Consider the following 24,132-nt stretch of genomic DNA (forward strand, 5'->3'; position numbering starts at 1 on the left):
TACAGAATGTAATCTGAAATAAGTGCTGTGCAGAAAGATAGACGTATCGCCATTCTCCAACTGCGGTTTTCCCAATCACACATACCGTTGTCGAAAAACCTCCTTCAAACGTCAGTTTTCGTGGATTCAGCCTCGGAGTATCCGCTCTTTCCTCTGCATTTAGCAGTGGAATTCCCGTTGCACTCTTAATCCTACTAACCTTGCTTTTGATTTCGCCGACGGTTGTTTTAACTTTTCTGTATGCTGAGCCAGTACTTACGACAATCTTTCTTTTTGGATTTCTTCACATTTTTCATGCAGCCATTCCGTCTTAGCTTTCCTGAACTTCCTATTTATTTTATTCCTCAGTGATTTGTATTTCTTTATTCCCGAATTTCCCTGAACATTTTTGTACCTTCTTTCGTCGATCAACTGAAGTATTTCTTCTGTAACCCATGGTTTCTTCACAGTTACCATCTTCGTACCGATGTTTTTCTTCCCAAATTCGGTGATTGCCCTTTTTAGAGATATATATTCCTCTTCAACTGTGCTGCCTACTGAGTTACTCCTCACTGCTATATCTACAGCCTCAGAAATCCTCAAGTGTACCTTGTCATTCCTTAGCACTTCCGTATCCCACTTGTTTGGGTATTGATTCTTCATGACCAATCTCTCTGTAAACTTCAGCCTACTCTTCGTCACTACTATATTGTGATCTGAGTCTATATCTACTCCTGGGTAAGCCTTACAATCCAGAATCTGATTTCGGAATCCCTGTCTGACCATGATGCGGTCTAACTGAAATCTCCCCGTATCACCCGGCCTTTTCCAAGTATACCTCCTCCTCTTGTGATTCTTGAATACAATATTCGCTATTACTAGCTGAAATTTATTACAGAACTGAATTTATCTTTCTCCATCCTAATTCCTTGTCCCAAGCCCATATTCTCCAATAACATATTCTTCTACTCCTTCCCCTACAGCTGCATTCCAGTCTCCTATGACTTAGATCTTCATCCCCGTTACATACTGTACTACCCTTTCAATATCCGCATGTACTTTCTCTGTCTCTTCATCTTCAGCTTGCGACGTCGGCTTTTATACCTGCAGTATCATTTTCGGTGTTATTTTTTTGTCGATTCTGATCAGAACAAGCCTATCACTGAACTGCCCTCTGTCCTATCTTCCCATTCATAACGAATCCTACCCCCGTTACACCATTTTCTGCCGTTGTTGATATTATCGTACGCTCAGTCGACCAGAAATCTTTGTCTCCTTTCCATTTCACTTCAGTGGTCCCTACTATATCCTTTTCCTTTTCAGATATTCTAGCTTCCCTAGGACGTTCAAGCTACTGACGTTCCATGCCCCGACTAGTAAAACGTTATGCTTTCGTTGATTGTTCAATCTTTTTCTCGTGGTAACCTCCCCCTTGGCAGTCCCCTCCCGGAGATCCGAATGGGGGACTAGTCCGGAATCTTTTGCCAATGGAGAGATCATCATGATACTTCTTCAATTACAGGCCACTTGTCCTGTGGATACACGTTACGTGTCTTTAATGCAGTGGTTTCCATTGCCTTCTGCATCCTCATGTCGTTGATCATTGCTGATTCTTCCGCGTTTAAGGGCAATTTCCCACCCCTAGGACAAGAGAGCGCCCTGAACCTCTATCCGCTCCTCCGCCCTCTTTGACAAGGCCGTTGGCAGAATGAGGCTGACTTCTTATGCCGGAAGTCTTCGGTCCTGACCACTGAATTATAATAACATAAGCACAACCTCATAACTTTAAATTAAAAATGAAACTGACAGTCGATAAATAAACCCATAACAACTGGAGTACCAACATGCGAAAAAGAAACTTATCTCTGGAATCAGTTGTGTGTCTGTAGCCAGTGAAAATTGGACATCTGTTATTGTGATGCTTTATTCGATTAGACCATAGTATAACCTGCTACATTATTTGCTATTCCTCCTGGAATCCCTGTATAGCTGTGTACTGGTATTCTATAATGAATACGTAGTGATACCTGAAATTTTGTGGCAGACTGACACCTTACTCAGATAGTTTAATGGTCAAGACGACTGCTTGCAGTACGCAGGAACCGTGGTCCAGTACATCTGAACTGCTTGCACTGATATAATTTCACTTCACTGTATCTTCAGCGATTTCATGCCTATTGGAGCGATCATTTCATTTTAGTGCATTTAATACATTTCTTAACCGGCTTTTATATCACGATTAGAATTGTAACATGTTACTTCCAAACATGTAGGCACGGGCTATCGTAGCAGTGAATTATTCCATCTCAGGTGGTGCTTGCCTGTCCTTAGACGCTAGAACAGCCGAATGTGTGTCTAATTTCCTAACAGATACTTGTGTAATGTGCTCAACTAAGGAGGAATTAATCTTCCATGAATGTTTAAGAATGGCCACAACGTTTCTTAACCTGCACGCACCCGTACCTGTGTGCCGCTCCGGACTTACAATTTCTGGTGCAACTAAACGTGCATTGGCATGACTAAGTGAACTCCGCACAATCCACATTCTCTCTTCCCCTAACCACTATACGTTGATGCCACCCCCCGAAGCCTTGTCGCGTAGATTCTGAGCAGCGATGTGTCTGAAACGTTTTTCTCGGCCACCCATAAGATATCCCAATGATTTCAACGTTGTGCATCGCAGAGACGATAAAAGAAGAGGTGAAAAGTAGGTAAGATGGGGCATGACGATTTTGCCATCTCGTGACACGTGCATAATGGCTTTGGGCAGAATTGTGGTGAAATTTGGTGCCAATGTAACATCATTACTTCACCTTACACCTCACATGAACTTTTTAAGCCGGCTTTTTTTTTTTCTTTTCAAGTACCGACACTTTGCTGTTTTAAGTGACGTTGCACTGTGAAACGTTTCTGTATCATTATAGAAGAAGGTTGAACCAAATTTCAAACTTAAGCGTCGGAATGGGAGACAATAAAGGAGTTTCGAAAAACTGATCCTTTAATTTTGTTGTTTAGTGAAGTAAGAAGTGAATGAAGTTGCCCGATTTGTTGGTATGGGAATACCGTGTGTCGAAAGTCTCCTAGTGATGGTGCATCACCCGCACCCATGTAACACGATGTAAGAACAGTGTTCGTTAAAATATCCTAAACGGACAGAAATCGGAGACGACTGTCACCGGTTTCAAACCCGACAAGATTTGCCATTGTCAGTGAATATGAGTCAATCTCATCCAGATTCCGAGTGAACTTTGTGAGAGGAAATCCACGTAATGGATATCTGGAGTCGGCTACCGCGCAAGAGGCCATTGACCAGTGCGGCACATAAAGCTGCATGTCTCCAATGGGTCCAAACAAAGCAGAACTGGACAGGTGCTGACTGGACGCATGTAGTGTAGTCTGAAGAGACGCGATTCGCGTCATATCAAAGGATACAACGCGTCGTGTGCGCCGATGGCCGAATTAGGCTTTTAGTGGCTGCGTGTTGAGAGTGTACTTCAGGTAGGGCGTGGCCCTAAGATGTTTTGGGGTACTTTTCACGTCATAACATGATACATTCAGGCTATTGTGAACATGAGACAGTAGTTTTAATTCTGTTTTCTCAGCGACTGCGCGTTGCCTTTTCTTCTATATCTTCGTGATGAGATTGCTGTGGACACTCCCACCTTCCAACACGACAACAGCCGTGTTCACAGGTCTGCACACCTACGTACATGGTTTGAGCACTTAAACGTCGTATCTATCCTTGACCGATCCACTAAATCGTCTGATCCGAATTCCATAGAAAATATCTGAGTAATTTTTTTTAGAACAGCGGATATGATGTTTTCTTCAGGCATTTTAGAATGCCCTGATGCCTTGGCTGAATCAAACGTAGCGTTTGGTGGAAGCAACAAGACGTGAACCCTGTCGCAATGCAATTCTTCTACGCTTGGATGTGAGGACGCATTATCCACTGTCAAAGTAGCTTTGCATGGCAATAATTTTTTTTTAAAAAAAGTTTTCGATTATCTTACTCGTCGATTTGAGCCACTGTCAAGATCAGAGCCGGTGTTACGCGACATTAGTGCGACACTCATTTTCTGTCCGTTGTGCTTATTTTCACCCGTGTAGGTTAATATACTTGTCCTTGTATTGGAGGAAATTTACGTAATTTACGGCCGCATCGTCTTCATTCTACAGTATGTCATCAAATGTATCTGGACACCCCCAAAAACATTCTTTTTCATATTAGGTGTATTTTGGTACCACCTACTCCAAGGAACTCCATATCAGCGACATCAGTATTCATGAGACATCGTGAGAGAGCAGAACCCCCGGAACCCCCGGACTTCGAACGTGGTCAGGTGATTGGGTGTCATTTGTGTCATACGTCTGTAAGCGAGATTTTCACACTCCTAAACATCCCTAGGACCACTCTTTCCGATGTGATAGTGAAGTGGAAACCTGAAGGGACACGTACAACGCAAAACCGTACAGGCCGATCTTGTCTGCTGACTGACAGAGACCGCCGACAGTTGATGAGGGACGTAATGTGTAATAGACAGACATCTATTCAGGCAGGAATTCCAAACTGCATCAGGACCCACTGCAAATACTATGACAGTTAGGCAGGAGATGAGAAAACTTGGATTTCATGGTCGAGCGGCTGCTCATAAGCCACACATCACACCGGTAAATGCCAAACGACTCCTCGCTAGGTGTAAGCAGCGTAAACATTGGACGATTGAACAGTGGAAAAACGTTGCGTGGAATGACGAACCACGGTACACGATGTGGCGATCCGAAGGTGGGGTGTGGGTATGGCGAATGCCAGGCGAACGTCATCTGCCAGCGAATGTGGTGACAACAATAAAATTTGGGGGCGGTTGTGTTACAGCCTGATGTGGTCGCCACGGGTATGGTACGTAATCGTTGGACACGCTGTCGGAAGTGTGGGCAGTGTTAATTGCCCTTAATTAGACAACACGTTCGTCACGTAGATAGTGGCCTTGCACGATCTGAAGTGTGTCTCCTCTGTTGCTATCAGATTCAAACGTCAAGGATATACTGCACAAATATAGGTGTTCAGGCAGTTCATTGATTTAAGTCAATACTTGGTCTGTGTAGCTTGAGTGACCAGTTACGGGTGCGCTGATACCTGAGGTAAATGTGACGAATCGTGACATACAGATTCGTATGATGCGTTAGATGTTAAATGTAACATGTCTGCAGTGAAATTTTGTGGCATAATTGACATTACTATCGCTCTTGTGATGTTCTCACAAGAAAACTTTTTAGTTTCACCGGTACAGAAATTTATCTTATCTCTCGCTAAAATTTATATTATTTGTGACGAAGACATGCTTTTATTTTGTCACATTGCAGTACAGAAATACTTTGAGGGTATTACTTTATTTCGCCCCATTTCTAACTACATCGAGGATAATTAACGAGTTGCCAAGGGCGCAGTCGACTTCAGAAAATCCGTCTCATCAGCGTCGTCAAAGCTGTCGACGACATCATACCCACCTATATAAGAAACTATTAGCCTCGATTGCGGTAATGAAACCAGCCTTTACCTAGGTTTCAGCTCAAATAATTGAGCCTTCTTCAGAAGATATACCTGAATCTATCATGTGCCTAAGAGGGCATGATCTAGAAATAAAACTAAAGCAGCCTGAATAGGCGTAGTCAAATTTTAAAAATGTGACATTCCTTCCCTTTAGTTCATTTGCCATTTGAAGTATGAACTTCTTCCTTTCCATTTTCTTGTTCGTTTCTGTGTTATAGAGGACCCATGCATTTATTGCCGACATGTCCAAAACGTTGTAGAAGACAAGCATCGACCATCTCCAACATGCAACCTTCATCGTATATTTGCGGATCATTTGATCAACCATGTATATCCCATACTTTGTTGCATTGTAGAACATTACGCCTTTAGGTTTTTCGTTTCCTTCCTTGCTTATTGCTACTTCAGCATGCAGCGTACTCGGAAGAATGACATTTTTAATCACCTTTCCTTGGTATACAGTCAACGTGCTGTCTGTGTTGCCACTGTTGTGCAGTATTGTGGTGGGGTGTATTTCAGCATTCGACTTCCTTACTTCATCGGGGATTTCACGGCGGTTCTCGTTCATTGTACCAACTAATGAAGATTTCTTTTCTTTAAGTTTTTTAGCAAGTTGAAGAGACGTAAAGAAGTTGTCTGTGGTCACATTTCTTCCTTAATTTACAAATGGCTCCGTGAGATGCAGAATGGGGTACTCTCCAAGTGGTTGTTTCTCTCTATGCGTGTCCTCTTTGTTGAGGTATGGGAAAGCATTACGTATATACTTTGCCATTACATCAACAGCCAACCAGAATTTGAGACCATATTTCTCCGGATTGTTGGGCACGAATTGAGTAAACCTGCATCTTGCTTTGCTTTGTAACAGTTTCTCATAAATGGTTATATTTTTTACAGGGTGGTAAGCGTGATTACCGTTTTCAATGAACTTTCACCAAATTTCAGACACAATAGCGAATTTGTTGGCTGCCAGGCGTTCAGCCTGTATCGATTTTTCATGAAAACGCCGAAATCCGAGCAGCCCCTGAAATCTCTCCCTTGGCATGATGTCCTTGTGAAAGCAGACCCCAAGAGTGCGACCAGGGATCATCCACAGACATACCTTTTGTGCACAATACACCCCGAACATACATGATGGCTATTAGTTTCTCCAGTTCTTCAAGTGACACAGTTCAGTCATTGTTTTTCAGTACTTCTCGAGCATCTGTGTATTTCTTCATGAGACGTAGCACTGCTTCATAAAAAATAAGACGGGAGGCACTGATGATAGAGCTGTCTACTCGTTGGAAGGCATAAGCAGTGGGACCTCCTCTCTCCTTCAGAACATTCACAGCTGACCGCCTTCCAGAAGATGAATAACTTCCAATCTCCCACACGGTTCCGTCCCTTGGAATCATGTTTGTAGACCGTTCCACTTGTACCTGCTGTGGTGAAGGAGGTGATGATTGACGTATCTACTAATCACCCAACATTCACAATGTCTTCTTCTTCACTTGTATCAGGTACATAATCATCATCTTCATCACTGAAGTCAATTTCCGATTCAACTTCGGAATTCTCTAAGAGATGTAACACTTCTTCATCAGAAAGTCCACGCTGACGATACATGTTCGAAAACGTGTTTCACGGACATAGACTGCCTGAGTGACATAACGTAAGCTGTGGCGGACTGGAATGTACACTTGCCAAGTTGCAAGAATGAGGAGTTACTGCTCACTGCTGCCACTGTATTGCTGGATGTTGTTGTTGTGGTCTTCAGTCCTGAGACTGGTTTGATGCAGCTCTCCATGCTACTCTATCCCGTGCAAGCTTCATCTCCCAGTACTTACTGCAACCTACATCCTTCCGAATCTGCTTAGTGTATTCATCTCTTGGTCTCCCTCTACAACTTTTACCCTCCACGCTGCCCTCCAATGCTAAATTTGTGATCCCTTGATGTCTCAGAACATGTCCTACCAACCGGACCCTTCAAGTTGTGCCACAAACTCCTCTTCTCTCTAATTCTATTCAGTACTCCTCATTTAGTTATGTGATCTACCCATCTAATTTTCAGCATTCTTCTGTAGCACCACATTTCGAAAACTTCTATTTTCTTCTTGTCTAAACTATTTATCGTCCATGTTTCACTTCCATACATGGTTACACTCCATACACTTTCAGAAACGACTTCCTGACACTTAAATCTATATTCGATGTTAACAAATTTCTCTTCTTCAGAAATGCTTTCCTTGCCATTGCCAGTCTACAGTTTATATCCTTTCTACTTCGACCATCATCAGTTATTTTGCCTCAAAGTTTTTATTTCTTCTCCGTGGATTTTAATACCTACTCCGAATTTTTCTTTTGTTTCCTTGCTGGATAATCGTACTTATATTCAGAAGATAAATTGACCCCCTCCGCCGTACTAGGTATACTGAATGAAATAACCAAGAAAATCAAAATATTTTGTAAATACTAAAACATTTTCAGAAAGAGGAGAAAAAATTAGGAAAGTCATATAATTTCACTAATGAAGTAAATAAATTGGATATGACGATGAATGAAAAACGTATGACAGGGGTCATTTTGACCCCTTCCGCCATTGCACTGTTAGAACTAGATAAATGGTTTACGACCCAACCTAAGAAAAATTTCCAGTGATTTTTTAATTTTTCAAATGTTTTGTTGTGTAAATTACATTGTGCTTGAGAACTATTTAAAAGATGGTAGACTTCACTAACGTGGAGCGACAGCTGGTAGATTCATTTTCTTTAATTAACGTCTCAGTGTATATTATTGGTAAATAAATACAAGGGGCACAGAAATTTGTGAAAGTAAAGATCAATGTTTCTGTGTAGTATGGTTAAATGCGGGTAACCTATAAAAATGAAATCAGCAGATAACAGTGAATAAGAAATTCATGTCTAAGATAGTTATATGGCTATCCCGACAATAGAAAAAATGTCCTGATCAGTGTTGCCAACAGTTAAAGTGAGCTCTCCACCAGTTTCAAGTGCAAAAACCACCAGAAAACCACTAAAAAACGCCCCTACTCTCACAACCGTTAAAATTTCCGCTAAAATTTGTTTTAAATATTATGAAAGAAAACAATAAGTATATTGGTAATTAGTTTCCTTTATTATTAAGTAATAAAATATTCACAATCATTAAACGAACATACAGTAAATAAATCAGCAAGTCAAGGTCAGGAACATATAAAAAGTCCCATAGCAACATCTAATTATTTAAATGAATTCGTCTTTCTCAGATGAATCATTTTTGTCTGCATCATCATCATTGCCGGTTGCAGATTTATACGATTCTTTAGTATCGATTTGTTTCATAATGTTTATTGGAATTTCATATTCATTGCAGCATTTTTCTTCCAACCTCAAACCAAAGCATATTCTTAATATAGCAGTTAAAAGATTTATCTTCATTCTGTTTCTCTGCATGTTTTTTACTACATTCATACTGCTAAATGTCCCTCAACATCGACATTGGAATGAGACAGTATTGGGAGATTAATCGCAAAAGTCGCTAATTCCTCAAATCTGGATTTCCCTTGAGCATCTTTGAAATGCAATATTTCATTCCAAATTGTTTTTGTTTCTTTGGCCTCAGTTCAAAAAATGAATTTGTGGCCACTGATCATCCACTCTTGCTATAAATTCTACACTTTTATTGAACTGAGACATTATATAAATTAAATTTTCTTTGTTGTGATTAACTGCTTGTACAACACTGATTCTGAAGATTGTTTTCATCAACGTCAAATTTTCTGGTCACCTGTTTTTGATTTCTTCAATCAGACTTACTATAAATGTTATGCACCGATTACACAACATTTCTTTGTCTTCCCGTGGTAATCCTCTTTCTCTCACTGCAAGCAACTGCTTTTCAAAGCAGAATCCCAGATTTTATTGACTCTATTTATTTCAATTAATATTAGATATAAAAATGAAATATATGCTTAATTAATCTCGCTTGCATACATATCGTTCCATTACTCTACTATGTGATACTTTTCACGCACTGTAGCTACGGAACAATGTGTTTTTAGCTCTGACCGTTGTGTGTATATTCTTGCTACAGTGGATTCTATTGATCAGCACCTTGTATGGTACGCTTGGACTGTTTTTGTTGATAGTTTTGTATAGTTTCTTATAAAGAGGCTGTCTGGAAGAAGAGGGACTAAACCAATAAGACGTCTCCTTTTAATTAAAAACTCCAAGTTTCTCGGAAAAAATTCTTTTGCAGAAGCTGAAATAGCCACTTGCAAGGAATGGCACAAGCAACGTACTAAAAGCACGTATGGTACCTCTTCTTTCAATTTCGTAAATACTCCAACATTATCTGTACCAATGCCCATTAAATTTTCAAGTCACAAATCGAATCGCTGGTGTGTCTTCTTTATAGCAGAGTCAATAGGTAGGTTCGCATTACACTCGTGCAGTTCAGCAAGGTCAAGGTATGCAGATACTATATTTTGGTGTAATTTATTGTAATAAACTATAATCAATCCCAAGTATTTATGCACAGCAATGTCAGTAGATTCATCAATTAAAAAGCTAAATGGTTGATCTTTGCATCTTGTTTTAGAACGTCAGTGAAATGCAGTGCTAACAAATTTTTTATAACTTAGCTGCACTTAGTTCGGTGCAGCTGAAATTTTTCGATATCTTTTTCATGATCGTGATTAATTAATTACCTCTCCCAAATGGTCGATTACATGCATACTAGCATGGATGGCTGTGAATAGTGCAAGTCTTGCTTCTTCCTTTTTTTTCCCATGGGCTCTGACTGAAAAGCAGTTTTAGGCTGCATAGTTACAACCTGCAACAATTTACTTAGTCAAAAAGTGGTCAAAGATGTAAAACCGATCAATGAGTGACTAAGCAATTAAAAAGAGGGTGCTTACCATTTTATTCTGTAGATGCTTCTTTGACATCCCATGAGACTTCAAATCTCCATAGTGACTCCTTAAATCTATACCACAAAATTTTCGCTTCACTACCTGACCCGTAGTCCTTTCAGTATCTTGAAGCCAATCTTCTAAATGTGGGTCTTGAAGCCAAGAATTCCCAAACTGTTGCGTATATTATGGTTTCGGCATAAATATACACGTATGAAGTCGTGAAATAATACCATACACTGAGAATCACAATTGCATAGCGCACACCACGAACGACGAAAGTCGAGTTACTTCTTGTGCGCATCTGACGGGACGCACTCTGCGGGAGCCAACAGGCGCTCAATGGTTATTCGAAGCGACAATGAAATAAGTGAGCACCCATTGTTTGAAACCGGTTGCTGCACTCCCTACATCTGCGCAGGCCACCTTCGCTCGTAAAATGAACAATAACTAGGTGCTACTAAATATTGTCCATTCTCCAGCAAATCTCCGCAATGTAGTCTATCGGGTGTAATGGCTCGTTTGATGTCACATTGTAATGCATCAGAGTGTTGTCTTCGCAGTAAAAGTTAAATACTCCTGAAATCAAATAAAGCAGAAACAACATATTTCGAAACATATAAATACTACACATGCTCATAAATTAAGGATAATTGCAGAATGTGGTGCCACACAACGTGGCAGTACACAAAACTAGCGCTAATAGCATAGCCACATAGGGAACACACATGACACAGATCTGTAAGTCCACGGTATTGCTGATAAGTTGAGAAAACTGTCAAAACACATGTGCTACAAAACGCCACTGTTTCCTGCGCATGTACCCCAACATCAATATTGGATATGATCACCATGCATACGTACACAGACCGCGCAGCGAGTTGGCATACTCTGGATCAGGTGGTCGAGCAGTTGCTGGGGTATAGCCTCCCATTCTTGCACCAGTGATGTGTCGTAGGGGTTTGAAGACGTGCAGCGATACGTCGACCGAGAGCATCCCAGACGTGCTCGATGGGGTTTAGGTCTGGAGAACAGGCAGGCCACTCCATTCGCCTGATATCTTCTGTTTCAAGGTACTCCTCCACGATGGCAGCTCAGTGGGGCCGTGCGTTATCATCCATCAGGGGGAAGGTGCGACCCACTGTACCACTGAAAAGGCGGACATACTGGTGCAAAATGACGTCCCGATACACCTGACCTGTTACAGTTCCTCTGTCAAAGACTTGCAGGAGTGTACGTGCATCAATCATAATCCCACACCACACCATCAAACCACGACCCCCCATACAGGTCCCTTTCAAGGACATTAAGGGGTTGGTATCTGGTTCCCGGTTCACGTCAGATGAAAACTCTGCGAGAATCACTGTTCGGACTATATCTGAACTCATCCGTGAACCTAATCTAGGAACACTGTTACAATAACCATGTACTGTGTTCTTGACACCAGGCTTTACGGGCTCTCCTGTGACCAGGGATCAGTGGAATGCACCTTTCAGGTCTTCGGGCGAATAAACCATGTCTGTTCAGTTGTCTGTAGACTGTGTGTCTGGGGACAACAGTTCCAGTGGCTGTGGTAAGGTCCCGAACAAGGCTACCTACTGTACTCCGTGGCCGACTGCGGGCACTGGTGGTGAGATATCAGTCTTCTTGTGGTGTTGTACACTGTGGACGTCCCATACTGCAGCATCTGGATACGTTTCCTGTCTGCTGGAATCGTTGCCATAATTTTGAGATCACACTTTGTGGCACACGGAGGGCCCGTGCTACGACCTGCTGTGTATGACCAGCCTCCAGTCGCCCTAGTATTCCACCCCTCATAACGTCATCAATATGTGTTCTTTGAGCCATTTTCAACACACAGTCACCATTACCATGTCTGAAAACGTCTGCACACTTGCTGTGCCGTACTCTGACATGCACCAACACACCTCTGCGTATGTGGACTGCTGCCAGCGCCACCGTGCGACGACCGCAGGTCAGATGCACTGCATGGTCATACCCTGAGGTGATTTAAGCCCGCAAACCGCCCACCAGAGCGTTGTTTCACCATGTATCAGCATTATCCTTAATTTATGAGCATGAATGTATTAGCCCAAAGGCAATGTGCCCAATGCAAGGCAAACGGTTAATATAAGAGCAAGCTGCTCAAATAAACAATCATTCAAAAACATTTCAACCGAAATTTAGGATATGAAAGAAGCTTACAAAATATATACTGGAAGCAATCATGCAATTAACATCCTATGTCCGTTCGGGTCAGATGGCTCAGACTGAAACCGAACTTACCAATCAGCAACTATCTATGAAGTTGACAATTAGACTGTCAAGCAAGATAAACAGCTGCAGGAACGATTCAGTGCTCACTAGAAGAAATTTTCCAACAGTCCTTTACATTGAATTAATGATAAAGTCAGAGATATTGCCAAAAAGATACTGAACTAAAAGTCACGTACAACTGGCTAACACGCTAGTAATAATTGAACAGGGTGCTACCAGAGAGGCATTTAATTATAACTTTAATCAAATAAAAACTGCTCAAACCAAAGACGTCACTGAGTGGCGGAGTGATGTAACTGCACAAATGAATGACATTTGTAGGGAATTTTCAACAGTAAAGAGTAGTGTGCATAGCACCCCTCCTTCCATTCCTAGGTAAGGTGACGTAAGTCCGTAAGACAGGGCATATAGGGACAGCGTAGAACAACTCAGTCTGTCTCCCGTGCATTCAGCTTGCGCCATGGGGGCGACACCTACGTTGTCATCAATTTTTATGGTGAAAGCCTTCTAAAGCATAGACAACTTCAGTTTTCCTTTGCAGATAATGAAAACAAAACATTTTGTCGTATTGATTAAAGTATTTAAAGACGTGTTGCAGAAACATGGGCAGATTATCAGAAAATTCAGTTCACCACAGCCTACATTCATTCAGGGCAAAGTTGCCATCTGGACAGTGGAAACTGTGGAAAACTGCACCATGTTCAAACAATTTGAACAGGCATTCTTGGCAAAATAGTGGTTACTTTGCGTCCAAGAATTACTACAAAAGGAACTATTTAATCCTGAATAACATAACAGCAAGCAAAGTAGTTTGCAAAAATATTGTTTGAATGATACACAAACAAAATGCGATATTGGGACAAACAGTACTCGCATAGGGACGTGTTATGAATATTGAAACCAAAACTACCACTCAATATTTATGACGAGTTAGTGAATGTCCTGGAAACCAATCTAGGATGCATTCAATCAATATTAGATTCTACGTACCTGATATGGAAGATCCTAAGAGTAAGGGTGGCATACAGTCTATGCATTTCAGCACTCATGCCAACAATCTCGGCCGAAATGCCGAGTGTCGTGGAAATGGTGCAGCGGCACAGAGTGATCTGTCAATCAAAACAGACCAGAATTCATCAAATTTAAATAGGCAGCAGAGAAATAACAACAGTTTTACTGCAGGATGTAATATAAACCACAAAGGTCATCAACAAAATCACTGGCAAAATTAATTTGGGAATAAGTGGCACCTGAATTTTTTGAACCATGCGCCACCAAATATAAAAGACTCAGACCTAGGCAACAGACAAACTCTGAACCACGGACTGCCTGCTTTGGCAAAACATAAATTCATCTTGTTTCCTTTCCCAGACATTTCTTCTGCATGTCTATGCAGTTATGCGACTAAAAGTAATGCGTATTCGAATAACATCAGTGATAATTGATTGTTGAAAATGACCCAGCCAAATGCATGAAAGTTCTACAAATTAAACATGCTAGTGACTTAGATAAAAGCAAATATCACAATAGTAATGACAAAAAATATTCAGGTTTAATTTAAATCGTTATTACTGTTCGAACGGTAGTATTTTCAGAAATTGATCCGCTAAAACAAGTCTGCACAATGTATCGTTGCTCATGGGGGGCGAAAAGAAAAAGAATTATTATTATAATTTTTTTTTGAAAAATGTCGAAAAAGTGAATATTTTGGTGGGCCACTTGGCAACAGAATCAGGGATTGATTACACTATTATGATAACATACGTTGAGCATTAAATACCTGAATAAGAGCAGCATATTGATATATTTGAGATTGTTCGGAAGAAACATTATCATTTCTGTGCACCTTTATAGTTGCGATGTAGTCATACCCGGAATAACATTAAAGGACCAGAAGATTTATAGACTTTAAAAGAAATGCAACACTACACAATTAAAAAAAGAGTTGATTCAGAAATAATAGGAAAACGATAATGTTCCTTCTGCCTCATGCTGCGTTCACCCATCTGCGTGATCGTAATTTCTGATGATGAACTAACACAAAATAATTATCATTCAAGTAAATAAGGAGATGGAAATCATCAAGGTTAATTTACTAAAATAAGCACACTTATCTTTAACACCCGTTTTTAATGCTACGTACCTTTTCATATTAAATTACAATAGATGAACATTGTGGTGAATTACTTTATACATAACAGTCAAAATGTCCTCTTGATGCTATCTGTTCGTAATCAGTTACAAGAAACAACATGTTTTCTGATTGGAAAAATAACAGTTAGCATGTTCACTCAGTATTTTCACATAAAATACACAATACCGATGCGGAACGCAGCAAGTCTGCGTCTGCCATTCATGGAATACAAACAGTAAAAGGTGAGGCGCCCAATGCCTCATTTGTCGTGGAACAACAGAATTCCTTTTTATATCATTAATCGATACATGTACATAGAGATTTACAGGCACCGCGCAAGAACGGCAAAGATAAGGAATAATAGATCCTGTCGCTGCTATGCGATGGTTCATTTCCTTTCCTTTACAATTGTTCGATAACTTTAGGCCATCAGGCGTTTGAAAAGAGTTCGTGATTTGAAGAAAAAAAAAAGCCTAACTCGTTTCTATAACTATTTCTGCAAACACAGCTACTTGGGAGCTTCACAAATCAACGGATGAGTGTTAGTTGCTGTCAGAAATATTTCGTTCGTAATGTAATTTGTAATAGTCATGGGCTTACGACCTAATCGAGTGCGAGTATTTGTGAACAAAACACAACCTAGGCAAATGGTATGAATTTTTGTTCTCTAACCAAAATGGCATGTGTTTTGGAAACAGAAGTAGCTTGATGATGTATAACAAACGCCTGTCGCTCTATACGTTCCTGTAACCTTAACTGCAGATATCTGATGATGACAGCAGCCGAAACGGCGTAGTAAATTTATTAAGCGATCTAAACTGTTTTATTCACAAAACAGAAGTTCCACCTCTAGACTTCGTTTTTATTATATGTACTTATACTTCACTTTTTCGCGGCTAGTTACTAGCTGCGACCCCGAAACAAGTCGCGATAAAATGAAATGTAAGTCAATGAAATAACAGCGATGCACTTTATCAGCAACGGACCAACAAATACAATTCTCCTTCGAAAATAATCGAGATCATGACAAAATAAATGTCCTTTCGAAGAGTGATTTAAATGTGACGCGTGCTCGACACACAGAACCCATTTCCATCAGCAACGTCAATTCCGGTTCCGCTCTCTACCTGTCAGGTGCGCGGCCACCTCGCGGCCGCTCGGCGCACCTGTGGACAGCGTTTCTCTCACCTTGCCGGTAGATGTCAGGAGCGCCGCTCCGAGAGCCGAACCTCGCGCAGAGGCAAGCTACCAGCAACGACGGGGCCAGCCGGCGCGGGCAACGTGGTTCTGCCGCCAGCTGTACGTTGACACGGCTCGCAGGTAGCGGGTTGTAGGCTGCAGGTGCCGAGGAGATAACAGTGGCTCAGTGTGCTCCGCCGCCCGCGTCGCGCCCGCCAGCACAGTTCCGTAGCCTGACACGTCACCACTGCTGCTTATCTTCTGCTTATGGATATTGACTCCTGATAATAGCAACGTCTGCGCACACCAATCGTAAGTAAGCACTGCACCAATAAGATCAGCCGACTCGACAAGTGCTCGCAAAGTCTATCGCGCCGCTGCTTACTACCAGTAGAAACTGCCGCAGCTCAGGGGTCGGAGTAATAACAGTCTGGACCGGTTTCTGAGGACGCCAGTGTGACAGTGACAGTATAAATCTGCCTAGTGCCTGTACTGTTTATGAATCCGTAAGACTCATGACCGAACCTGTTAGGTTGTGTACCTGTTCCTTTGACTGGCGTTGTGATTTTCGCATTTGACTAGGAAACAGCAGTGTTTCTCATCGCCATTTCACTCTGGTATCTACAATAGGCACTCATTTCGCCACAAGTTCAGCAGTATAGGTGAATCGTTTTAACGCTTTGTATCTTCCCTGTTCAGAATTTGAATTGTTGGCGATGAGCACCACACGATTTTTTATTCTCTGTGCAAAATCTACCCCATCCCAGCAGCAACTGCCGTAAGACAATTCCTGGCACTTCGGCTAGAACCATACCTAGTACAAAGTAAAACCGGAACAGCAGCAGTGTACAGGCTGGGAACTGAACAAAATAATATGCCTTTTTATGTATCCATCTTTCGAAAGTTGTTTTCCATCCGCTTCAAGAACCCTTGCTTGGCGATCATAATTTATTTTTCGTTCCCTTACAGTCGAACGGTTCAAATTTCTTTCACGGCGGTGTGGATGACCGTTGATTGGGACACGCCTATGAATAATTTATGTGAGGTGAGCGCCTGCGTGGTTGTCCCTGACCGTGACCTCCAGCGGCCCCTCCAAACGCGAGCTGCCAGTTGCTCGCCTCTTTGGCCACCTGTTATTCCTGCGTCGCCTCTCGTCTCGTGGTTGTTTCACAATGCTCCTGTTCCCTCCACCATAATTGCAGCGTTTCTGTCTGCGGCTCACAAGCGACATCATTTCTTCTTTGAAACCGTGTGTTACGTCAAAAGCAGACTAGTTCTGTGGGATGTGGAAATTCTGGTTTTGTAGAGGCATGAAGTATGTCGCTACAATTAATTTTCAACTGTGGATTCTCGCTGGTGATTTTGCTGCCCTCAGCATATTGCAGGGCGTATTAGCTCTTGCATCAGAGTGGTAAGTGATATTGTGGTCAGTCAAACACAATTCTACATCTACATCCATACTCCGCAAGCCACCCGACGATGTGTGGCGGAGGGTACTTTGAGTACCTCTGTCGGTTCTCCCTTCTGTTCCAGTCTCGTATTGTTCGTGTCGGTATGCCTCCGTGTGGGCTCTAATCTCATTGATTTTATCCTCATGGTCTCTTCGCGAGATATACGTAGGAGGAAGCAATATACGGCATGAGTAAACTGCCACCCGACCCAGTCATACCCGGAGAAACCAACAAAGTAGTATTTTTTAATGATACATTTTTTTAATTTAATTAAATGTGCTGAAGCTGAACTGATCGGCGGGGATGAAATCAGTGAAGATGCAGTGGCCGTAAATATCATTGCAGACTATTCAGATACGCTTAAACTGCAGTGCCAAATGACAGTTTGTGCCTGACCCGGATTCGAACCTCGAATTCCATTATGCAACCAAAATGCCTCCGCGCCTCACTCAGATTTTCAATTTTCACTACATATTCATGACATATATTGTCTGTGACGGGAGCAAAGGCATTCTCTGAGTACGAACCAAGAAACACTGTTTTTTTTGCTAGACCTGGTCGTGTTGGAGGAGACAACCCCCCTTACCTTCTACACAGGCCAAGGATCGCATTACGAACCTCTGCATACGTGATTCGTTGCTTGCCATCTCAACAGCTGAGTGAGATTTTACAATTTGATTGAAATAATAAGCACTCCGTCTTCAGGCCACAAGTGACCCATCGAGACCACCCGACCGCCGTGTCATCCTCGGTGGAGGATGCGGATAGGAGGGGCGTGTGGTCAGCACACCGCTCTCCCGGTCGTTATGATGATATTCTTGACCGAAGCCGCTACTATTCGGTCGAGTAGCTCCTCAATTGGCATCACGAGGCTGAGTGCACCCCGAAAAATGGCAACAGCGCATGGCGGCCTGGATGGTCACCCATCCAAGTGCCGACCACGCCCGACAGCGCTTAACTTCGGTGATCTCACGGGAACCGGTGTATCCACTGCGGAAAGGCCGAAATAATAAACCAGTAATAATCTGTCACTTTTGAGTAACAGCTGTAAGTAAACTTATATTACAACTAACGTTTTCGTCCATCATTTGTGTAAGCATGTGTTACGAGAAATCCCATAGTGGAATTGCTGTGAAACAACGTTCTCAAATTGCAACGACAGTCTCACTAGATAACCATGAAGTTCTGATCCCAGAAGATGGTTCTTCTTGTTTATGATTTGCACGTGTTATTACACAGATCCGAAGATGTTCGTTGCTGAAGGACATTAAATATCTTGACTTCTAAAACTGCGATGAAAGATTGGGAATAAAATAGTTTGAATATGTCCAGGACGACTGTTAGTGGCAATGATGTAGTACGTATAGTAAAGTTTTCATCAATGCAAAATTTTAAGTAAGCGTGGCATTGTTTTATTAGGCGTTGCTTATCATTGAAGATTGTGACCTTTTGGCTTCAGTACAAATGCAGTCAGCTCGTTGAGAGACTTACACTATCAGATCAAAGGCACCCAGACACCCCTATTGTATTGTACTGTATGTTAACCGGGGACCTAGAAACGACGGAGAGGCTCCGTCCCCGCCGCAGCCGCAGTGGTCCACAACCCCACGACGACTACTGCAGTCCACTTCACCCCTCCGCCGCCCCACACCGAACCCAGGGTTATCGTGCGGCTCGGCCCCCGGTGGACCCCCCAGGGAACGCCTCACACCCGTATGTTTGCGTGGTAAAGTAATGGTGGTGTACGCATACGTGGAGAACTTGTTTGCGCAGCAATCGCCGACATAGTGTAACTGAGGCGGAATAAGGGAAACCGGCCCGCATTCGCCGAGGCAGATGGAAAACCGCCTAAAAACCATCCACAGACTGGCCGGTTCACGGGACCTCGACACAAATCCGCCGGGTGGAATGGTGCCGGGGACCAGGCGCTCCTTCCCGCCCAGAAAGCCGTGCGTTAGACCGGTCGGCCAACCAGGCGGGCAGACACCCCTAAGTAATGCGGAATTGACCATCAGATCTCACGAGAAGCGGACTTGTCAGTATAAAAGGAGGCGGGGAGTATTGTGTTGTCAAAAAACAAGCAGCAACAGTTGAATGTGTCGGGCAAGAGCTCAGCTTCTAAAGCTGCCCAAGTGGAGTGTTCGTGATGTGATTGTAGAGCGGAAACACGAAGAAACAACTACAGCTAAAACAGGACCAGACAGGCCCCGTATACTGACAGACAGAGACGGTCAAGCATTACGGAGGGTGGCTGTAAAATATCGCTTGAAATCGGCGGAAGGAATCACTCTTGAGTACCAAAGTGTTGCCAGTGACTGAGCGGAGGGACTTAAAATCAGTGGAGTACAAGGGTCAAGCAGCTCCCCATTTTTTAGCATTGTGTACTGCGTACAGTAGAGGAAAGGTTCGAAGACGACGATTGTATCAGCGGGACAAAACATTCTGTTATACACTGAAGCGCCAAAGAAACTGGTACAGGAAAGCATACACAACTACAGAGATACGTAAACAGGCAGAATATAGCACTGCTGCCGGCAACGCCTATTTTATACAAGACAACAAGTGGCTGGCGCAGCTGTTAGATCGGTTACTGCTGCTACATGGCAGGTTATCAAGATTTAAGTGAGTTTGAACGTGGTGTTATTGTCGGCGCACGAGCGATGGGACACGGCATCTCCGAGGTAGCGATGAAGTGGACATTTTTTCTTACGAACATTTCACGAGTGTACCGTGAATACTAGGAATCCAGTGAAACATCAAATCTCCGACATCGCTGCGGCCGGAAAAAGATCCTGCAAGAACTGGAGCAACAACGACTGATGAGAATCGTTCAACATGATAGAAGTGCAACCCTTCCGCAAATAGCTGCAGGTTTCAATGCTGGACTATCAACAAGTGTCAGAGTGCGAACCATTCAATGAAACACTATCGATGTGGGCTTTCGGAGCCGAAGGTCCACTCGTGTACCCTTAATGACTGCACTACATAGCTTTACGCCTCGCCTGGGCCCGTCAACACCGACACTGGACTGTTGATGGCTGAAAACATGTTGTCTGGTCGGACGAGTCTCATTTCAAATTGTATCGAGCCGATCGACGTGTACGGGTATGGTGACGTCATGAATATATGGACCCTGTATGTCAGCAGGGGACTGTTCAAGCTGGTAGAAGATCTGTAATGGTGTGGGGCGTGTGCGGTTGGAGTGGTATGGGACCCCTGATACGTCCAAATACGACTCTGACAGGTGATACGTAAGCATGCATCCTGGCTGATCACCTGCATCCATTCATGTCCATTGTGCATTCCGACGGACTTGGACAACTCCAGCAGGACACCTCATACGTCCAGAATTGATACAGAGCGGCTCCTGAAACACTCCTCTGAGATTAAACACTTCCGCTGGCCACCAAACTCCTCCAGACATGAACATTATTGAGCATATCTGGGATGCCTTGGAACGTGCTGTTCAGAAGAGATCTCCCCCCCCCCCCCCGTACTCTTACTGATTTATGGAAAGCCTTGCAGAATTCATGGTCTCAGTTCCCTCCAGCACTACTTCAGACGTTAGTCGAGTCCATGCCACGTCCTGTTGCGGCGCTTCTGCGTGCTCGCGGGGGCGCTACACGATATTATGACGGTGTACCAGTTTCTTTGGCTCTTCAGTGTTTAACAGCGTACGTGAGGCAATGGTTTGTGGAGAATAACGTTCCGAAATTGACTGGCCTGCATAGACTCCCGACCTGAAACCAGTGTAATGCTTTTCGAATGGTTTAAAGCGTCAACTTTGCTCCAGGTCCCAGTGTCCAACATCAGAACCTTCTGTTTTCGACTTTTCAGAAAGAATGGGCTACCATTCCTCCACAGATTTCATATACCTCACTGAGAAACTGAAAATGTCCCCGACAAAATTGAAACCGTCATAAAAGCAATGTCCGGATACTTTTGATCGTATAGTGTGTATTTAGTGAATGTCTTCATTCAACATTTGTGTAGGCATGTGTGCTGTAAGAAATTTCGGGGAAAATCTCATACTGGACTAGCTGCGAAGAAAATGTTATCAGATTGCAGTGACAGCTTCAGCAGATCGCCCTAGAGTTCAGCACGCAACCGCTGAAGACGGAGCAGATGTCTTTGTGAATTCTGCGAGTTGTTCCACGGCTCCAATTATGTCCATTGCGAATGGGAATTAAATACGTGGACTTTTAAGAAAAGTAATCAAAGACTGTGACTAAAGAAAATCGAATATTTTCAATATGACTGTCAACGGGTAAAGACAAGTTTACAGTTAGTATAATGAAGATTTCATCCATAAAAAGGTGAGCTAAGCGTTACATTGTTTTATGAGACCTCGTCTTAGTTGAAGATTTTAACACTGCCGTCCTCTGGCCTCAGAACCAATCCAGCCGGCTGGTTGAGTGACCTAGAGTTTAATGTGCATCCCGATACTCATCTGCCTCTGAAGAGGAGGAGGTGGAGTTTGTTGCGTCATGAGCCAACAATGTTCCAAATCCGTTTTTCATCCAAAAGGCCGAATCCTAGCACTTGCGATTAAGCTACCAAGTCAAATTAAAATGTTGTCACTATATAATATTTTAAAATATTTTTTCGTCAATGATTCGTGGAATAATTTCATCATCGAGAAAAAGCCAAGTATTTGTTCCGCTTTATTGTTTATGTTGCTAACCACCTTCGTTTTTCACTTCCAATTGAACCCAGTTGTCTGTTTACGATGGTTTTGTAATCCAGATACCAGTTACTCCTACCATGAAAAAATATAAATCGTTTGTTTGTTCAGAGCTTTTGTTTTGTGCTCATTCCAAGCCCTCTGTAACGCAAGAAATGACAGTTAATTAAAAAGGCGAGGATTATGTTTCGTCCTGCAAATAATCACTAAAACAGTTGCAGTTTTATGCTGCAAATCTCTTACAGTACGTTACAGGGACGTAAATGATACGTATGAATATGCGTGATGCGAAGCGAAACGAACTTTAAGGCTGATTTCCCAACTCTGTATTTTTCACCTCTCTTGTTCCTTGTCTACAAGCGTTGGGAACAAATGTTGTGTTTGTTAACTTTATTGTTATCTTCATTCTCCGATCCCAAAATCTCTAGTCTCAGTTTTTGCAAGTCTGGCATTTCAAGGAAAGTATATAACTGTATTTATATGTGCAACATGCCTGTCGAGCCATCCATATTATTGTAAAGGAGGATTTTACGTCTCTGACATGTTCAAAAGTTGCGAAAGGATACTTGTGCTTCTTTGTAAACCAAGTAATGAGTCAAAAGACTCATCCATTTTCAAAGCAACCATTTGGTTGATAATTTTTTTTATAACATTAGGTATAAATATGTGTTTCTGTAGTCCGTAGCCTTATTGCCAAAACACATTAGTGACCCGGCGTTTTACCATCCAGAAAGCACCGATGAGGTTTTTGCTACAGTACCTGCTTATTAATCAAAATGTGATCGTGGCGTGGGTTAAACTTTGAACTTTCTCTCTGTGTCTCATGGGGTGAGGACTTGTGACATTGTTGACTGCGATCCGCCCATCGGAAAGGGACCTTATAACCCTGCGTTTCCTGTGATGCTGTTCGAAAGGAGTACCACACTAAACTCTGCAAGGGTTTATCATAGTCAACTTCAGTATACTGTTCTACTTAAGATGTAGCACTGGACAAAATAAGAAAAAAGATATTCCAATTGTACGTGAAGGTAGAAAAATTGAACCCTGCACTGCGGAACATAACCCTTCAAGTCCCGCAGTAGACAAAGCCATTCGTCTTTAGCTTTCCTATGTGCGTAGTAAGAAAACAGAAAGCTTCATGACTAGGAAACGCGGCGACGAAATTGTATTTACTCTTCACGCTGTGGCGAGCCATTCACGGCGAGCTTTCTCAGGTATGTTGTGCTATTCGATGCATTACTGGTGACTACTGGATAATATTATTCTTTGAGTTCTCCAACGCTCATGATGCGGGCCATTAACGCAAGGAAATCAAGGTCACATCCGTGTTGTACCGTGTTTGGATTACTTCCGGGTGAGAGTTCAAAGAGAAAGGAGACTATTCCGAATATCGTCACGTGCTAGTTGGTCGATTGTAAAGACAGGAGAGTGTAATTCATAGTCAACGATAACTTATCTAAGACAAACAGGGAAGAAAGCGGACAAGTACGAATAGGATTCGCGCACCGAAGGCTTGGTACAAACTTAATTATGTATATAGATGATGATGATGATGATTATTATTATTATTATTATTATTATTATTATTATTATTATTATTATTCATTCTTTCTTTACTTTCTCAGACGTTAAGTCTGGTTAAAAATGGAAAGTGACGCGGACCTTGATCAAGCGTCACTTCCTTTTAACTGTATGGTATGTGTTATATTGCATTTAGGAACTTTCGGGTAATTGAACATGTATCAACAATTACAGATTTCTGTAGTTGTATATATAAGTTTGGATGTAGCTGTATTGCATTGATGTACTGGTGGAAATTGTGTGGTATGACTCCTGTAGTTGATAGTATAATTGGTATAATGTCAACTTTATCCTGATGCCACATGTCCTTGACTTCCTCAGCCAGTTGGATGTATTTTTCAATTTTTTCTCCTGTTTTCTTCTGTATATTTGTTGTATTGGGTATGGATATTAAATTTTTTCTCC

General features: G+C 42.3%; 1 protein-coding gene across 1 annotated transcript in view; it reads left to right on the plus strand.

Moving 5' to 3' along the window:
* Positions 1–16,155: 16,155 nt before the first annotated feature.
* Positions 16,156–24,132, plus strand: part of LOC124776283 (myosin-VIIa) — a 476,348-nt gene continuing 468,371 nt past the window's right edge. Inside the window, exon 1 of the mRNA XM_047251187.1 lies at positions 16,156–16,323. The gene's annotated coding sequence lies outside the window, so the exon portion shown is untranslated. The remainder of the gene's footprint in view (positions 16,324–24,132) is intronic.

This window comes from Schistocerca piceifrons, chromosome 2 (assembly GCF_021461385.2).
Source record: "Schistocerca piceifrons isolate TAMUIC-IGC-003096 chromosome 2, iqSchPice1.1, whole genome shotgun sequence".
Lineage (NCBI taxonomy): Eukaryota > Metazoa > Arthropoda > Insecta > Orthoptera > Acrididae > Schistocerca > Schistocerca piceifrons.